We start from the raw sequence: 17,361 nt of genomic DNA, 5'->3' as shown, positions 1-17,361 counted from the left end.
CCAGAGATTTCATGGACAATCTCCACAATAATATATTTTTTTAATGAAAGGTAGGCTTGGCTGTCCCATAAATCATCTTTCCAAGAAACGAACTGCGCTTGCAGTAGAATGGCAGATGGAACAGCTTTTGTACCGGTGGGGGGGTTGTCTTTCCTGCCAAGGATATTGAGGAAAGAAGGAATTATGTTAATCCACCTATTTTTCTCTGTTGCAAGCATATATATATATATATATATATATATATATATATATGTATATATATATATATATAACCACATGCATGTGCGCATGCACACACACACACATACACACAGGGTGCACTCATGTGGGCATAAGTTGTAAATTTAGAATTTGTGGCACTTGGTACATAGTTTGTACTGCCCAAAAGATGTATGCATATGCACTGTTTAACACTTAAATAGCATACATTATTAAATGACAATTATTAAATAGATCAATTATTAAATGACAGTTCTTAAGTAGAGATGTCAGGCTGTCCACACTATTGACTTCTGACTGTTTTGGTTTTTTCCTGACTTAGATACAAGGGATGTTTAGGTACATCCGGTTGTTGTGATAAAAACACTGATTAAAAACAGCTTGTGGAAGGAAAAGGTTTATTTCGGTTTCTACTTCAAGGTCACAGTCCGTCATTAAGGGCAGCCAGACGGACACTCAGGCAGAGCAGGGACTTGAAGCAGAGGCTGCGGAGGAACTCCGCTTCTTGGTATCTCACAACCTCGTGATTCCTGGCTTTCTTATAGAGCCCAGGCCCAGCTGCCCCAGGAAACTGTATCCCCACTCAGTGAGTTGGGCACTCCTACAAGGACTAGCAATGAAGACTGCCTCAGAGCTACACCGGCAGGCCAATCCTATCTTCCCAATTTCACATTTGAGTTCTCCTAAGTTGTATCAAGTAGACAGCTGAAAGTAACTCAGGAAAATGCTAAGAAAGGGGCTGTAGATACGGCTCAGTGGTTAAGAGCACTGACTGCTCTTCCAGACGACCAGGGTTCAATTCCCAGCATCCACATGGCAGCTCACAACTGTCTGAAGATCGAGTTGCTGGGGAATCTGACACATTCACACCAAGGCACCTACAATGCACATAAAATAAAGTTAAATAAACCATAAAAATAAGAAAAAAAGAAAGAAAAATGCTCAGAAGTAAATCGGAGATGGGCGTTGTTGCTGCCATCTACAACGGCATCCCTGGAAAGGCAGAAACAGCATAATCACAGCATGTTTAAGGGCAGCCTGGTCTACACCAGCTTCTGCACTATTTAGGACCACATAGAGATACTCTCAAACAATACAAATAAGCAAGTCAAAGCCTGAGGCACCCACCAAAAGCAGAACCTATTTTATTTCTGTCAAGAACAATAAGCAATAAGCAACTCTCCAAGTTTTACCAGGGACCTGGCTTATTCCTGGCTGTGTTCAAGTGGTCTCGGGGTACAGAATTGTATCCTACTCTTTTTTTTAAGGTTGGGTAGTACTGTCAGCCCTGTGGTTTTCTCCAGTAAGGGCTGTTCTCTCCACCCTTTTATCTAGGAGGAGTGTACCAGCAAAGTCTTGCTGTATCCTATTCTTAAAAGAGATTATTTGTAAAGATTATTTAGTTTAGGTAATCACATGGGTAATGAAAGGGCAAATTCAAATTAAATTGTAACTCTTTTTTGCTTTTTTTTTTCCCTTAAGAGATTGGGAAACTATGAGTCCACACCTTTTATTTGTGACTTTCTAGGAAACCCTTTATCATGGGTCAAAGCTTAGGAGTTTTTGTATACATGAAATTTTCATTTGCTTCTGTTCCTGGTTCCATTTCAGGGGACTATAATGGAATTGAATCTCCTTATTCCACGTGCTTCTGGACCCTATAAATTTAATTCTTCTAAATATGCTAGACATATTATAAAAATAAACTTGGAGAGAGGAAATGCGTATATTCTTAATCGGGCCATTGTTTCAGATATATACTCAGCATCTGAGATGTGTTTTATTCCTTTGATAGAGAAACAATAAGTAGGGTATACAGATCTTAGGCAAGGCTGTCCTAATTCATGTCAAATTTATTCCTGTCTAAACTAAATCTTCTTTCTGGCTCTTCTTCTTGATTTAGTTTGTGTTATTGTTGTTTGCTTGTTGTTTTTAAAATTCTGGTTTGTATTTTGTTTGTTTGTATTTGACTACTTCTTTCCTAAAGGAAGAGAGTAAGAAAGAGTAGAGTTGGATTTTGGGGGAGGTGGGAGGACCTGGGAGGAGATGAGGAATAAGAAAACATGATTGGAATATACTGTCTGGGGAAAAAAATTAATTAAGAATTTTTTTTAAAAAATTGTGAGAGATAGCAGGCCTTGTCTAGGTGTTATGTTTCTCCTTGTAGATATCTAGCCATTGTAGTATCATTCACTAAATTATCTCTTTCTGTAGCTTCCTATTTATCTCTTTATTTCTAGATCAGTTACTGTCCGTTGGAAACATTTAGTTCAGCCAGCAACATTTATGAACAATACTGATAAGATACAACCATAACTTTTATATTCCTAGTGTATTCAAGGTACTTCAGGCCATTGTGTGCTGATAAATACAGGTTTTTTTTCATTCTAAGATTTGTGTCTTCCCTGTACTTGTACTGGGTAATTTTCTTGGCTATGTTTTCTCTAAATAAATGATGATTTGTAGACAAAGATTAATTGTGTTATTCTTCCTTGTGGAGCATATGGTTCATTGATAAAAAGCCAGAAGACCAAGATTATATTCGAGAGTCAGTCTTTCCTGCAGCTCTTAGATTTGAAGCTGGCTGTTGGGACTCACACCTAGACTCCCAACTCTGCAGAGCAGTGGCCATTGGATTGCTGCAACTTCACACAGACCTCTGCAAAGAACCCAGGGAAAGTACTGTCAGTATGTGGAGAAAGGAAGACTGTGGGGGGGTCAGGTACATTGTGTTTGCTGTAGTTATTCGTCCTTCAGAACAAACAAACAAACAAATGAAAACCTCACATATCAGAGATAAAATAGTACGTATCTGCAATCCTAGCACATGGGAGACTGAGGTAGTGGGCTGGAAGATTCTAGGTCATCCTAGTGTACATACATGTTTCATTAATAAATAAATGAAGTTGATGCAGGATATTTTATGGTTTTGAGATGAATGTGCTTTCAAATCATCTTACTTGGATTATTGTGTATAGTTATAGTCATAAAACATTAAAAAATTAGAATGACATTAAGGAGTTAGAAAAACAATACTATCTGACTTGAATAATGTCTCTCAGCTTAATTAAACAGATAATGCAGGGAATGCTTGAATAGACTTTTATCAAAAGATCAGTGGGTAGGGTAATAACATACATTCGGGTGATAATACAATAATAATGCTTTACTATATAATTTACTAAGACTTATTCCAGAGAGTGATACCCATGTTTAAAATAATTTAGATTAGGTATGTGTCGCTTGACTTGAGAGTGAGGGCTAGGTAAAGACTATTAAGAAGTAAAATTTGAAGCGAGACACAGATTAGAATGGGATTCTGTTCATGGAGCACCGTCTAGGAGAGCAAATGCAAGAATACCGAAACAAATGTTGTTTTTAGGCCTAGATGAGTCAATGTAGCTGGACTAGTGTGACGCGTCAGATAGGCATGACTTTACATGACTCGGGCCTCTAAAATGCCAGTGTAAGAAAGATGGAAGTTAGATAGTGATAAGTAGGAATGGTATACCTAATTGATCTTGTGAAAAGATACCACTGCCTTGCTGGCTGGATAGTTAACTGGAGGTGAGCTAAGGGCAAGAGTAGGCGGAACCGGATGAATGGCAAGGCTATTGCGCGTTCCCAGTGAAAAATAATGAGTTGCTAGTATGCGAACTTTGAACTAGAAAGGGACTTGGAGTGATACAGGAAATGAAATGGATTTTTTTTTCTGCTCCACCACTTACAACCATTTAAAGATCCTATAGGCTAGTGGATAAAAGAGCTTGCCACCAAGGCAGAGGAACAGAGTTCTGAGTTTGACCCCTTGGACCCACATAGTAAAAGGGGAGAAATGCCCCCCCAAAAATCATTTTCTGTCCTCCACACATGTGCCATGGCATGTATTTGTATGGGTACAGAGACAAATGGGGTGTGGCAGATGGAGGAAAATGGAAAGGAAGAGGGGGAGTGGAAAAAATAAATGTTTTAAAATACAAAATGCTTGTCTGCTTAGGTCCTGACATTATGAAAGTATTTTCCTTCAGTGTCCCCATCTTCCACCCAAGCTATGCAAGATTAAGTTATTAAGCCTGTTTTATCTTCCTAATAATATAGAAATTAGTGCAGATTGTGTTGTCTTAAGCATTTTTCTTAAAGGGTTGAGAAAGAGTTAAACCCTGAAACTTATGGGAGTGGAAACAACAGTGATTTTTAAATCTCCTTATATGTCTCAAAACTTTGGTCTACTTGACTGTGTGGTTATAATTGTGTGACCCGAATGCATGTTCTTCTAACATCCATACATTTCTAGAACCACATCAAAGGGAAGTTTTGGGAGCCTATATCCTAGCTAGCAGCATGCATGGCTAAAGAAGACATGGTTATTTAAATTGGGGAGTGAATAAAATACCCCAGTAGTTTTTGAGACATATTTATCTCAAGTGTTGATGGGATCCTTAAACACAGCTTTTCTTCATGCCCTAATTCCAGGGGTTGTTGGAATACATTCATTATGTTATGCCAGGTTTCTTAAATAATTATAAGAAGCACAGACATCTTTCCTTAAGACAAAATGTATTGGCATGCTCATTTTCCTCTTGCATATATTTTAGTAGATTTTTTCTTCGTATATTCATTTAGTACAATTTTGAAGGACACATCGAACTGTGAAGTGTGATTGAAAATTAGTTGAAAACTAAATGCTGTCACTTAACCATAGTTATAGATTGGAAAATGAAAGACAAAGACTGAAAATTACAAGTTTTTCCCCTGTGTATAATAAGTAGGGTATATAACAATATTATTAACAGTATACTTCTTCTTTTTTTGGTTTTTTGAGACAAGGTTTCCCTGTAGTTTCTAGAGCCTGTCCTGGAACTAGCTCTTGTAGACCATGCTGGCCTAGAACTCAGAGATCCGCCTGCCTCTGCCTCCCGAGTGCTGGGATTAAAGGCGTGTGCCACCACCGCCCAGCTTGGAACTAGCTCTTGTAGAGCAGGCTGGCCTCGAACTCAGAGATCTGCCTGCCTCTGCCTCCCGAGTGCTGGGAAACAGTATACTTCTTAAATCATATATTCCTCTCTAGTCTGGTATAAACACTAAAGATAAATGTTACTAATTCATTCACTATAAAAAGTACTTGGCATTCATCTGAAGTAGTGTGTGCGTGTGTGTGTGTGTGTGTGTGAGAGAGAGAGAGAGAGAGAGAGAGAGAGAGAGAGAGGGAGAGGGAGAGGGAGAGGGAGAGAGGGAGAGAGGGAGAGGGAGAGATGTCTTTCTTCAGTACATCTCCATAACAGCTCACAGGAACTTAAAATAATCATTTTCTTTCTGATTTTGCTATCTTGCAAAACTTTAGCTTCTCTGATCTGCAAAAGGGCCAATACATATTCCTTTATCTCTGGATTGTGTGAAGGAGCATGAGATACTGTTGGAAAAGGCTATGAGTTGTGAGGCAGAGCAGTAGTAGAATTTTCCAGATTTCTCCTCAGAACGAGCGAACAAACCCACTGTCTGCTGCAGGCCTGCCACCCTGCATTGTGAGATAGTCCTGACTGGCCTGCACCATGAAGGAGGCACCAGGCACTCAGTCGTTAGGTGTGAAGAGTTGAAAGTGGATTTTCTTTGATTTCCCATTGGGAATTTTAATATTCTAGGGATATTTCAAATAGTAGAATTTTATGTTGGTGTAACAGTAGCAACTACATTTCATCTTTAGTCTGTGTTTCCTTTACAGCAGTCCCATGTTAATTCTGCCTGTTGTTGTTGTTGTTGTTGTTGTTGTTGTTGTTGTTGTTGTTGTTGTTGTTGTTGTTGAAGCAAACCTCAAGCTGGGAGTCTAATGTACTTACCCGGAATGACAACTGGTGAGTGGTGTCTTCAGGAACCAGGAAGTACAGCTTCTGTGTGGCCTCTTCGGTGATAATAACAAACAGAAACATTCTTAGAAATGGAGTACTTTACATTCATTACAGAGACTATTAATCTGAAAGTGTGGGGGCAAACGCAGGAATATCCACAACTTTCTCTCCTGTTATAGGAAAAGAAAATCTTAATCCTTCACCGTCACTTGGAATAAAGTAATAAATGAGATTGTGTTCTATGTCTCTGTGTGCTATTACTATTGAATATGTAATGGGAACAGGGATTTGAAATATCTCTTTTTAACAATATCATTATGAATTGTGTGAGAATTTCACACAATTTATTTTGGATATATTCGGTCCTTTCAACTCTGATAATCAACATCTTCACATTCCTATTCCTTCCCATCAACTTTAATAATTTTTTTCCTTCTTTTTTAAAAATTATTTTTCCTTATTTCCTTCTTTCTCCCTCACTCTATCCCTTCCTCCCCATTTCTTTCTCTCTCTCTCTCTTTCTTTCTCTCTCTCTCTCTCTCTCTCTCTTTCTCTCTCTCTCTCTCTCTCTCTCTCTCTCTCTCTCTCTCTCTCTCTCTCTCTCTCTCTTTCTTTTTTTGTTGATGTTTTGGATTTTTCAGGACAGTGTTTCTCTGTGTAGTGTTGGCTACCCTGACACTCGCTCTATAGATGAGCCTGGCCTGGAATTTTATTTACTTTTCTTTTTTTCTTATCCAATCAAGTCCAGTTTGTGTTGTGCTGCTACTCTTGGGAGTGGGACCTGCTCAGGTGTGTGGTCAGTTTACCAGTGGTTCCATCATTAAAGAAAACTGTATCTCCCTCTTCCAGCAGCTGTCAGATGTCAATAGCTCTTCAACTAGTATTGGGATTTCATGTCTCCATTTACCCCATATGCTAGGATTTTGTCAGTCTGTGACTTGCTCAGGTCATGTGCATGTTGTCATGGTCTTTATAAGTGTGATTGCTCCGTGATTTCTGGTAAATGCAGTTTCTTTCATCTAATGAACCACTCCTTGCCCTGACAATCTGCCTACCCTCTCTTGTTCTATTATCTCTTAGCCCTTTTGGGACGGGTGTGATATGGATGTTCCATTTAGGGCTGAGCACCTCGCAGTCATTAGGTTCTGCATGTTGACAGATTGGGAGTCTCTGTGCTTTTGGTTACCTGGTATACCGGCTGGTTTGTGTGTCAAGGTGACACAAGCTAGAGTCATCAAAGAGGAAGGCACCTCAATTTAGGAAACGCCTCCTTTAGATCCAGCTGTCTCAGTTCGTGATTATCACAGAGGACCTCGCGTATGAGTGATGTAATCGCTGGGCTGGTGGTCCTGGGTTTTATGAGAAAGCAGGCTGAGCAATCCATGGGAAGCAGGCCAGTAAGCAGCACTCCTCCATGTCCTCTACATTAACTCCTTCCTCCAGAATCTTCTCCTTGACTTCTTTCAGTGGTGAACAGCAATGTTGAAGTGTAAGCCAAAAAAACCCTTTCTTCTCCAACTTGCTTTTTCATCATGGTGTTTCCTCATAACAATAAAAATTCTAATTAGTACAGCTGCTATGTATATATTATTCCACAGTTTTGATACAGAAAATATTTATAGTCATGAGCATTTACTTAATTCACTTTGTTCAAATAGTATAGCATGGAAATGAAAATATTTGGTAGTTACCCATTGTTACCTCTCATAGTAAGTAAATCTATTTATGTAATTTGCCTTAATCCACAATTTTTGTTGGGTACATTTTATTTATTACAAATTGCTTTTTCAGTCATCCAATTACCCAAATTAAAATACTTTGAAAAAATTCTGTTTTAGAATTTTCTAAAAATTACCTGATTTGTTTTCTTATTGCCAGCAAATGATGTTTTTTTTTTGTTTTTTTTTTTTGTTTTTTTTTTTTTTCAAAACTCCCTTCACATTTTATAAAAGATCATTAAAATTTAAATGCAATTATATGGTTATATGAGGCAAAAAATTGTAAAAAATATATGACAAAAATAAATACAAAAGACTCAGAATTATTTAATGAATTCTTTTAGACTATAGATTGCCTAGTCACCAAGAAACCATATAAAGTAGCTTAGTGGGACATTAGATAAATATTTTTGATAACTATAGGGCTATTAAGCAACTCTCCAGAAGAACTTTCAGTGAAATATTCAATTAAATTATTTGCTAGATTAGGTTTATCAGGTTAATATTACTCCAGAAGACAGCCATCATTTATTATAATTAAAATTTACAGCAACTATTATTGGATTTGCTTTTAAGGTGAAAGCAATAACACAGAATAAAAAGACTACTCTATGTTCACGAACTTAACAGTGGATGGGTATTTATTTACATAGATAAACTAGTTCTTAGAAATTTTAGGATTCTCTGTTTGGGGGAGCTCTTCCTTGTGTGCTTTCGGATAAAAGTAAAACACAGCTTGTGTTAAGATTGAAGCATACAGCCCATATTGACATTAATGGGAATCCCTCAGCTAAATCTCCTCATGCTGAGCTAAAAATGTACCTCCTGATGTTTCAGTAGTTTTTCGGCTATCATTGATGCTAACGTAGAGTTATTACGGTCTACAGTATAAATATATATTTAGATAGTTTAAAATATTTATTTGATATAGGGTTCTGTGGATTGTTACACAGAGCTCAGAACTTGTATTTTACATTTTAATAATGAAAGTCGTGGCGCTCAATGGGCAAAACTCTATATTTTACTTCAAACAAGACAGAGATGCTACATTTCACTTTGAGTTCATTTTCCTCCTTGCTTTGATTCAGAAAGGAAGCCACTGAGATGAAGAGTGAAAGCACCCAGAGGGTTAGTTAATACGAAGCTGTAAGTTAGAGGTGTTCAGGGAGCTTTTCTCCTTTTCCCCCATTGTCTTTAGTTTTAATCTACGTACTAGCTAAGGCTTTAGAAGCATTCCGTCTAGCATAAGACACACAGTGACTTTTGCTAAGTGCTTTCCCCTTTATTTACTGGTTACAGTACGTATATACATTTTGAAAAATATGTCCTTACAGCATTTATTCTTTTTAACCTTAGTCACTCTTTGATCCTGGAAGTTTTTTATATCTGTATACTCTTCAAATTTACAAATGTAATGAATTAAAACCTTCTGCAAGTCTACATAGAAAGATATTTACCTTATGAGATGTTGGTTTCTGGTGGTATAGAGCGTGGTGACTTTGTGCTTGCCAATGCAGGGTTTAATGTATCACTGATGAATAATGCTAGAACATTTCCTATCAAATACTTTCTAGCTGAGGAGCTGCAAGTAAAAAATTATAGTTTTTGTTTTATTTGTTAACATTTTTTATTTGTTTTATGCAACATTGATGAAAGAAGTTTCTGAAGAGACAGAGGAAGCATTGATAAGGCACTCTGATAATCTAAGTACACTGAAATAGAGCACCAAAGTTTGACAGCATGTCTAAACCATGGGAAGCAATAGGGATGCCATTGAAACTATTTTCTGATTTGGGTAGAAGAAGAATAAAATAAATTTATAACAAGTTCAAATTATAAGGTTTAGACTCACTAGAGTTGGTGCTATATGCATGTGAATGAAACAGGCTAAACCACCATATCTAGAATAGGAAGGCAGCTAAAGTAGAGCTAAGGAGATAGATAAGTCAGTAAAGTTCTTGCTACACAGGCATAAGGACCCAAGTTTGGATCCTGGTAATCTACACAGAGAGCCAGGCATGGAAGTGCTCTGAAGAGGTGGGCGACAGGAGACCTCTGGTGTTTGCTGACCAGCCAGCATAGCTACATCGTTGAGTTCCAGATTCAGGGAGGGAGAGACCCTTTCTTAGAAAACAAGGTGCAGGAATAGTTGAAGAAATTGAATGTTGACCTCTGCCTTCTACATTTCACACACACACACACACACACACACACACACACACACACACACACAAACACTCACAGAAAAGATTGGCTAAGGTTCTTGGAGAAAAATCAAATTTCAAATCAAATATCAAAGTAAGTGCCTGGGGTCTTCTCAGAGCAGGAGGTCTGAGGACATATTAAAGCACTTTACTAAATTGGGAGATGAACTACAGTACTAGAGATCAGTTCAGAATGCTTCCTTGGGTTAACCGTTTCTTAAATATCTTCTGAGATACGGACAGTGAGCTGAACAACTTGAAGAATATGTTCAGCAGCTGATGTGAATATTTAAAAAGTATTCTTAAATAACTGAAATAAAAGAGTGATGAAAATCATTTATATTTCATTGATCTTGTATGAGATGGTCACTCAGTTTGTTCTCCATGCTGACCTTGAACTCTCAGCCTAACTGAACCTTACAAGTAACTCTACAAAGTACCTTGGATTTCAGGTATGCAATTGTGTTACAGGAGGAGTGGGCCTGCTTTTCGTCCTGGCCACCTGGTTAGCTTAACCCCCAAAATAATCACACAGAAATTGTTTTAATTAAATCACTGCCTGGCCCATTAGCTCTAGCCTCTTATTGGCTAACTCTCAGATCTTGATTAACCATTTCTATTAAATCTGTGTATCACCACGTGACTGTGGCTTACCAGCAAGGTTCTAACCTATGTCTGTCTTAGGCAGGAGATTCATGGCTTCTGCCTGTCTGTTCTTCTTCCCAGAATTCAGTTCTGTCTACTCCATCTACCTAATTTCTGCCCTATCAAAAGGCCAAGGCAGTTTCTTTATTCGACCAATGAAAACAACACATAGACAGAAGGACCTTCAACCACAGTTGAACTAGGTAAGAGACTTTGTGTTGAAAATAACTCTAGTACTGTAAGACCAGCCATCTAATTATATTAAAATTAGAAGCTTTATGTTGAGACTCTAGCCAAGTCATGATATTGATACTGGCTGTGTTCATAATCACTGAGGTGATACTTGAAAGTCTAAGGTAGGACAAGATGAATAAAGAAAATTGTGTATCACAAGAAGCAAAGTAAAAGAATACAAATAAAGGGGATAACAGAAAGAATTTGAGGGTTTAAAAGAGATTGATGAAATTACATAAAACAAAGAACTAGCTTTAAGAAAAATGAATTAATCAAAAATATAATGTTCCAATAAAGTATAGACACGTAGGCTGAGAAATGACATATTAATTGTTAATCTGTGAGTCTGTTCAATAATTTCAGTGATGGAATTTGGACTATAAAATATTGAAATGTGAATGAGAGTTGAAGAAATAGAAGTGGCTTTTGTAACTGTCAAAATATATTTTAAGAAATCATCATGGAAAGGGATCAAATACAATGGCAATGCAAGATGAAATAGGTGTTGGGGCATGCTTTATTGTTGATTTGTTTCATTGACTAGATAAAAATTTGCATATATTAATCATTAGGAAATTTTTTTAATAGTTATCCCATACTGGATCACTTCTGCCAGTTAAATTGGCTATTAGTATTCATTGGGGGATAGCAGGCACAATTGTGTCTGTTAAATAAGTGCTCATTAAATCAAGCTTAGGAAATTTAAACTCTAGCCCCTTGGGAAAACAACTCAGGGCAGCATCAGAATCTTTTAAGATCTTCATGGTGTAGATGGGGTTTACTTTCTGATATTTATTCCTCAAGAATCCGTGATATTTTTATAAGGATTTGGTCACATACATAGGTAAAATTTGGAAGATCTCTGCCCATGGTTTCAGTGGCTATAAAAGGGCATTTTTTACAGCAAGGAGGAAATGACAGAAGGATAACATATGGCTGAAATCTTTGTTTTTTCCAGGGAGGAGTTTTTTTTTTTTTTTTTTTTTTTTTGACAGATTTTTCTTGTGTAACTGAGCTTGCTGTCCTGGAACTCACTCTGTTGATAAAGCTGGCCTCGAACTTACACGCACAGAAACCCACCTATCTCTACCTCCTGATATTAAAGGCATGTGCCACCACCACATGGCAGTCTAAATCATGTTTATATAGAGTATATCTAAAAGAATATAACAACAAGAGCAGTGCCAATCACTGGAGAAAATAGTACAAACAGTAGGAATTTCTTGATTATTTATTTGTTGTTCAGGTTAACTTTTTATCATTTCAGATATAACCGAACAAGGCCACATAAGTCTTTGATGAAACTTCATTTGCATATTTCAAGCAATTGTATTTCAAAATCTGCTATTTCCCAGAATGGTGTGTTAGTAATGTTAATCAATATTATTTGTCTCCTTTCATACTAATCATCTGAGTTGTTTTGGGTCGTTAAACAACTATTGAATTTTCCCACTACTTCCTCTATTTCATGTATTATTCTGCATAGTTCCTCAAGCTGAGCATTGACTCCAGTCAGTAGTGTGATGTGATTAGGTTGCTCTGGCCCATTTGTGCTTTATGAAAGAATTCCATCCTCGATTGCCATCTTTGTTAAGACTGACCTCCCTCAAAGTTCTCTGTAAAGAACTGTCTTTGGTTATCATCGCATTTAGGACTTGGCCTGCTTCCAATAACCTAGACTTTGGATGACTTGAATTTCTTGTTCACCCAAGAAGCTAACTTGCAAGGGATGGACTGACTGTTTTTTATTTTCCTCCCTTTCTTCTGTACAACTAGAGAAAATGATCCACATTTTAAGCTCTGTTCTTAGCACAGGAGTAAAATACTTGTCTACTCCTGACAATCTTACTAAGATGGTTTTTTAACACCTTCATAAAGTAAAAGAAGCTTTACAGTTGAAAGAAAATAGGCAAAATCTGATGGCTACTATAAACTCAGTTGTTCAATAGCCTTGAACCCTTGGATAGGTGTAACATGAGGGCCTGCTTATTGGGGTTTCTGTCCTGCCCAGTTCCCACGGCCAGCAAGTCCCGAAGAAAATCACACAGGGGTATCCATAAGATATAAACTGATTGGCCCATTAGGTCAAGCTTCTTATTAGCTCTTATAACTTATATTAACCCATTATTCTTATCTATGTTAGCCACATGGCTCAGTACCTTTTTCAGCAGGGTAGGTCACATCCTGCTTCTTTGGTGTCAGGACAGGACTGTGGAGGAAGCTTCCTTCTTCCCAGAATACTCCTGCTCTCATTGCCCCACCTCTACTTCCTCTCTGGTTTTTCTGCCTATATTTTCTGCCTGGCTACTGGCCAATCAGCATTACTTAAAACATAATTGACAGAATATAGAATTGTCCCACACCAGATAGGAGTAATGACAGACACACACTTCCAATAGAGATCCAGGCTGTCCATTGCTTGAAGTGAAAAGCCAGTCCTCTAATGCTTCTTTCAAATCTTTCCCTTTTTTTACCTCCCTTATTTCTGATTAAGTTTATTGATAACACTAGGCATTTGGCTTTCCTGATTTAAAAAAAAGGATAATAACAGTTACCCAGAGTAGAGACAATTACAGAGTGAATAATAAAATCTCTAGATATTTGATAATACATTTCTTAAATATGTCCACTGCCCTTTCTGACATCTGTTTCTGCCTACATATCATATACATTCTGTAAGGCACTTTTTAAAGTTCTCTGTCATAACTCTCTTCTCAGGCAATTAGTGTGGTTTTATGTTTCCTTTGATGTCACCTATATGCTTTGGGTTTGGGTATTTAATATACTTTATGATTGTCAACATATGTTATTTCTTTTCTTTCTTTTTTTCTTTTTTTTGGGGGGTTAAAGACAGGGTTTCCTTGTTTAACAGTCTTAGCTGTCCTGGAACTCTCTCCGTAGACCAGGCTGACCTTAAACTCATAGAAATTGCCTGCCTCTGCCTCCTAAGTGCTGGGATTAAGGGCAGGTGCCACCACCACCCACCAAGTATTCCCTCATATAAAAAGGTGGGAGAATGACTACCTTTTCAGAGATCAGTGACAAAAGAGCTCTGCATGCTGTCTGAGCTAAATGTAGTGTATTAGTTCAGAAATCCTATACACGCTGCTCCCTGGCAGCGGGGCCCTTTCTGAAATCCATACTCGTCAACTCTCTGTTGCTATAATAAAAACTGAGATAATCAGATTAGAGAAGCAATTGGTTTTTGGCTCATCATATATGGTAAGAAATAAGTTTGCCTATATTGTTTGGAAGGAGGCAGCACCTTCAAATGAGAACAGAACAAATCAACTTATCATTAGAAAGTGAAAGAAAGGGGGTGTGCTACTATGACCAGAAGACTTCCCATTAGATCACGCCTCTTATAATTAATGACTGCCAAATGTATAACAATATCAGGGAGCTAACCTTTAAATACAGATCTGTTGGTGACACTTAAGGTCCAAAGCACAGCAAGATCATTTGGGGCACATTCCCTTTTTTCTTTGATTCTTTTTGGCCTCTGCTTCATTCTTTTTTTTTTTGGTTTTGGTTTTTGGTTTTTGGTTTTTCATGACAGGGTTTCTCTATAGCTTTGGACCCTATCCTGGAACTAACTCTTGTAGACCAGGCTAGCCTCAAACTCACAGAGATCCGCCTGCCTCTGCCCCCCGAGTGCTGGGAATAAAGACGTGCACCACCACCGTCACTTCTTGGTCTCTGTGCAAATGTCTGAAAATATTCATTCCATTCCTGATAACATCTGTCTTGAAAAACAAAACAAAAAATTTAAATGTTTTTATTTCCAATTCTAAGTATTATGTACATTTAGTCATTGTGGCAGTTAATAATTTGTGGTGCCTTGACAGAGATAGGCATATCTAAGTAGTTGTCACAACACTGTTGATGAAGGTTATGATATGTGCCTGAGAGAAGCACATAAATTGGTGGCAGTAAGGTAATTATGAAATTAGGGCAGGTGTCACCTAACTAGATGACACTTTATATGGACCAAAGTGGTACAAAGAGTTGGGGAAGTGATCAGTTTCCGTTAAGATGAGATGTTCATCTTCTCCTGCCATAAAATAACTGAGCACTCTGAGCACTGAGTTCTTATATTTTCTGACGAGGGTCAGAAATTATGCTATTGACTCTCTTGGATTTTCAAGTCTTTGGTTTGGACTGAAAATATGCCACCAAATTTTTGTCTAGGAAATTCCAAATTGTGGTATTTGGGTGCTTCATAAGTGGTGTGAGGCTGTGTGTGTGTGAGTGTGTGTGTGTGTGTGTGTGTGTGTGTGTGTGTGTGTGTGTGTATGCGCACATGCATATGCGCTTTGTTTCTCTGAAGAGTTTTGATGGAATTAGCAATGATTAACTCTGGCATTTGAAATCTGCTAGAGTCATTGACAAAGATTGTATTGGCAATGTCTTCAGCAGCAACTGTGGCAATGATATGTGAAAATTCTGAAGGGAATGGTGATGGGGAAAAAGTCACTTGCATACATGTTTCGTTATATTTGGTTTATAATCTTAGGAGAGTTATAAATAAATTTATATGTACTATAAATTTTATGATTCTTAACATTGTGTTCCAACAATTTTCTTTGATGCTGCCACTAATAATGGGTTGTAATTTTTAACTTTGATTTATAATCTAAAATTTATTACTGATGTTAGTTCCTTAAAATAAAGTGCAAGATACTTTATGTACTTTTTAATATTGTGATAGAAATGTTCATTTATATTATTTTGCTCAATACATAGGCTGTTTTCTTAATTTCAGGATTTATTAGCATTTCATTGATTATAAATTATTTTCACAATTAAACTTATTTATGGTGATTTTCACCATATGGGTAGGTAATTTCTAGCAGAGTAAATTTGTAAGCATATAAAGGAATGTACATTTGGATGATTGTGCATATAAATTAGAATTCTTTATCTATGATAAGACTTTTCCAATTTTTCATTGCTACACATAAGTTTTTATTGGAAATATAAAGATGAAGCTACCTGTGGCATTCAGACTAGTTTTTCGCTTCAGCGCAGGTATTACATTCAAGTAAATCTTTTTTTTTTTTTTTATCTGAATTTGGGCAACAGGAGAGCAAGTTCTGAGGCATTTTTCAGTACTGCTAATGAAGGCACAATACTGTAGGGATTTACCAGAGCCTAAGAAGGGTAATTTTTAATCAGAATTTGTTTTAAGAAACATTTAAACAGTTTCTAAGGCATTCAGTTCCTACCAAAGCAGGAAGTCACTTTACAAGTTAAGTGGAAACAGGAATTATTATGCACAGACAAACAAATATTTAGAGATTTAATATTAGCTTCTATTCTCACTCCCATTAGGGTTGACGTGAAAATGAACTAAGACCACAAGAAGGAAAACTGTAGCGGTGCTGGTCTTCATTAATTCATTTTTTTAATTCAACAAGAAAACATCGCTGATACTTTGTCAGTTTTGAGGGTCAAATATCGTGATTGAAAGGGGTCAGAATTCTATAAAATGTGAACTCCTTGTCTCGATATTTTTCTATTTTATTACTAACTCTTGAAAATATTTTCATACATTAATTTGTAAGTAGGATATAATAAAAGTGAAATATCATAGCTGGCAAGATGGCTAAATAGGTCAAGGTGCTGGCTCCCATGTCTGGAGACTGGAGTTTGATCCCCAACACATACAACGTTCATAATAAAGAACTGACTTTCCGAAGTTGCCCTCTGAACTCCACAGGCATGCCTTTGCATGCATGTACCTACCTACACACAAACATACACACACACACACACACACACACACCACATTTTTGGCTTTATGAAATCTCTACTTCAGAATTGTGATGGTTGCCTCCTGAGCCAGGACCATATTCCTACAGATATTTAAAGAATACTAATGTATAATGTGTTTTTATATTCCTTTATCTTCTTTCTGGAAACCTAGTTCATTGAGGTGGAGAGTTATTTGGCATTCTGTTGATAATTATGGTTTGATTTGTGCCTGAAATGTAAGTGCACAGGCTGGTGACTGCTAAGAACTAAGATGGTCTATGTGAACATCCATTCAAATATGTGCTTACAGGATGACACAAAAATAAAAATATCACTTAAATTATCAATGACATTTGAGTTAGCTTTTAGCTTGTAAGAAAGTATCTCAACTAACTGGGGGAACAGCATCTCATTTCACCTTTCTCATAGTCATATTTACATTTTATGTTCTTTTTGTATAATTAATATTAATTAGAAAATGCAGATAAACTAAACCATAATGAAAAATAAAGGTGTCACCTCTAGCTTTTCAGATCCCGACTTAGAAAAACATGCTCATGTATGAGATCGAGGTTAAAGAATTTACTGTTGCTGAAGGCTCTGATGATTGTATTGTTGGCAGGGTGAAAGAGTCTGTGTTCCATTAATGGGTGAACTTCTCACCCAGGTGATAAATAGTACACTTTGCAGAGATATAAAATGAGGAGATTTATTTGCTGTCTTCGGAGAAATGAGGCAAGG

General features: G+C 37.1%; 1 long non-coding RNA gene and 1 pseudogene across 1 annotated transcript in view; one reads left to right on the top strand and one right to left on the bottom strand.

Annotated features, from left to right (window-relative positions):
* LOC119815208 overlaps positions 1-17,361 on the top strand; it is a 271,911-nt gene that overhangs the window by 116,130 nt on the left and 138,420 nt on the right. The gene's annotated exons all lie outside the window — the stretch shown is intronic.
* LOC119806103 lies at positions 1,484-1,590 on the bottom strand (annotated as a pseudogene).

The sequence above is a fragment of the Arvicola amphibius genome, chromosome 1, assembly GCF_903992535.2.
Source record: "Arvicola amphibius chromosome 1, mArvAmp1.2, whole genome shotgun sequence".
Classification (NCBI taxonomy): Eukaryota; Metazoa; Chordata; class Mammalia; order Rodentia; family Cricetidae; genus Arvicola; species Arvicola amphibius.
Note: the sequence above shows the minus strand (reverse complement) of the source record. Positions and strands in the feature narration are given on the sequence as shown.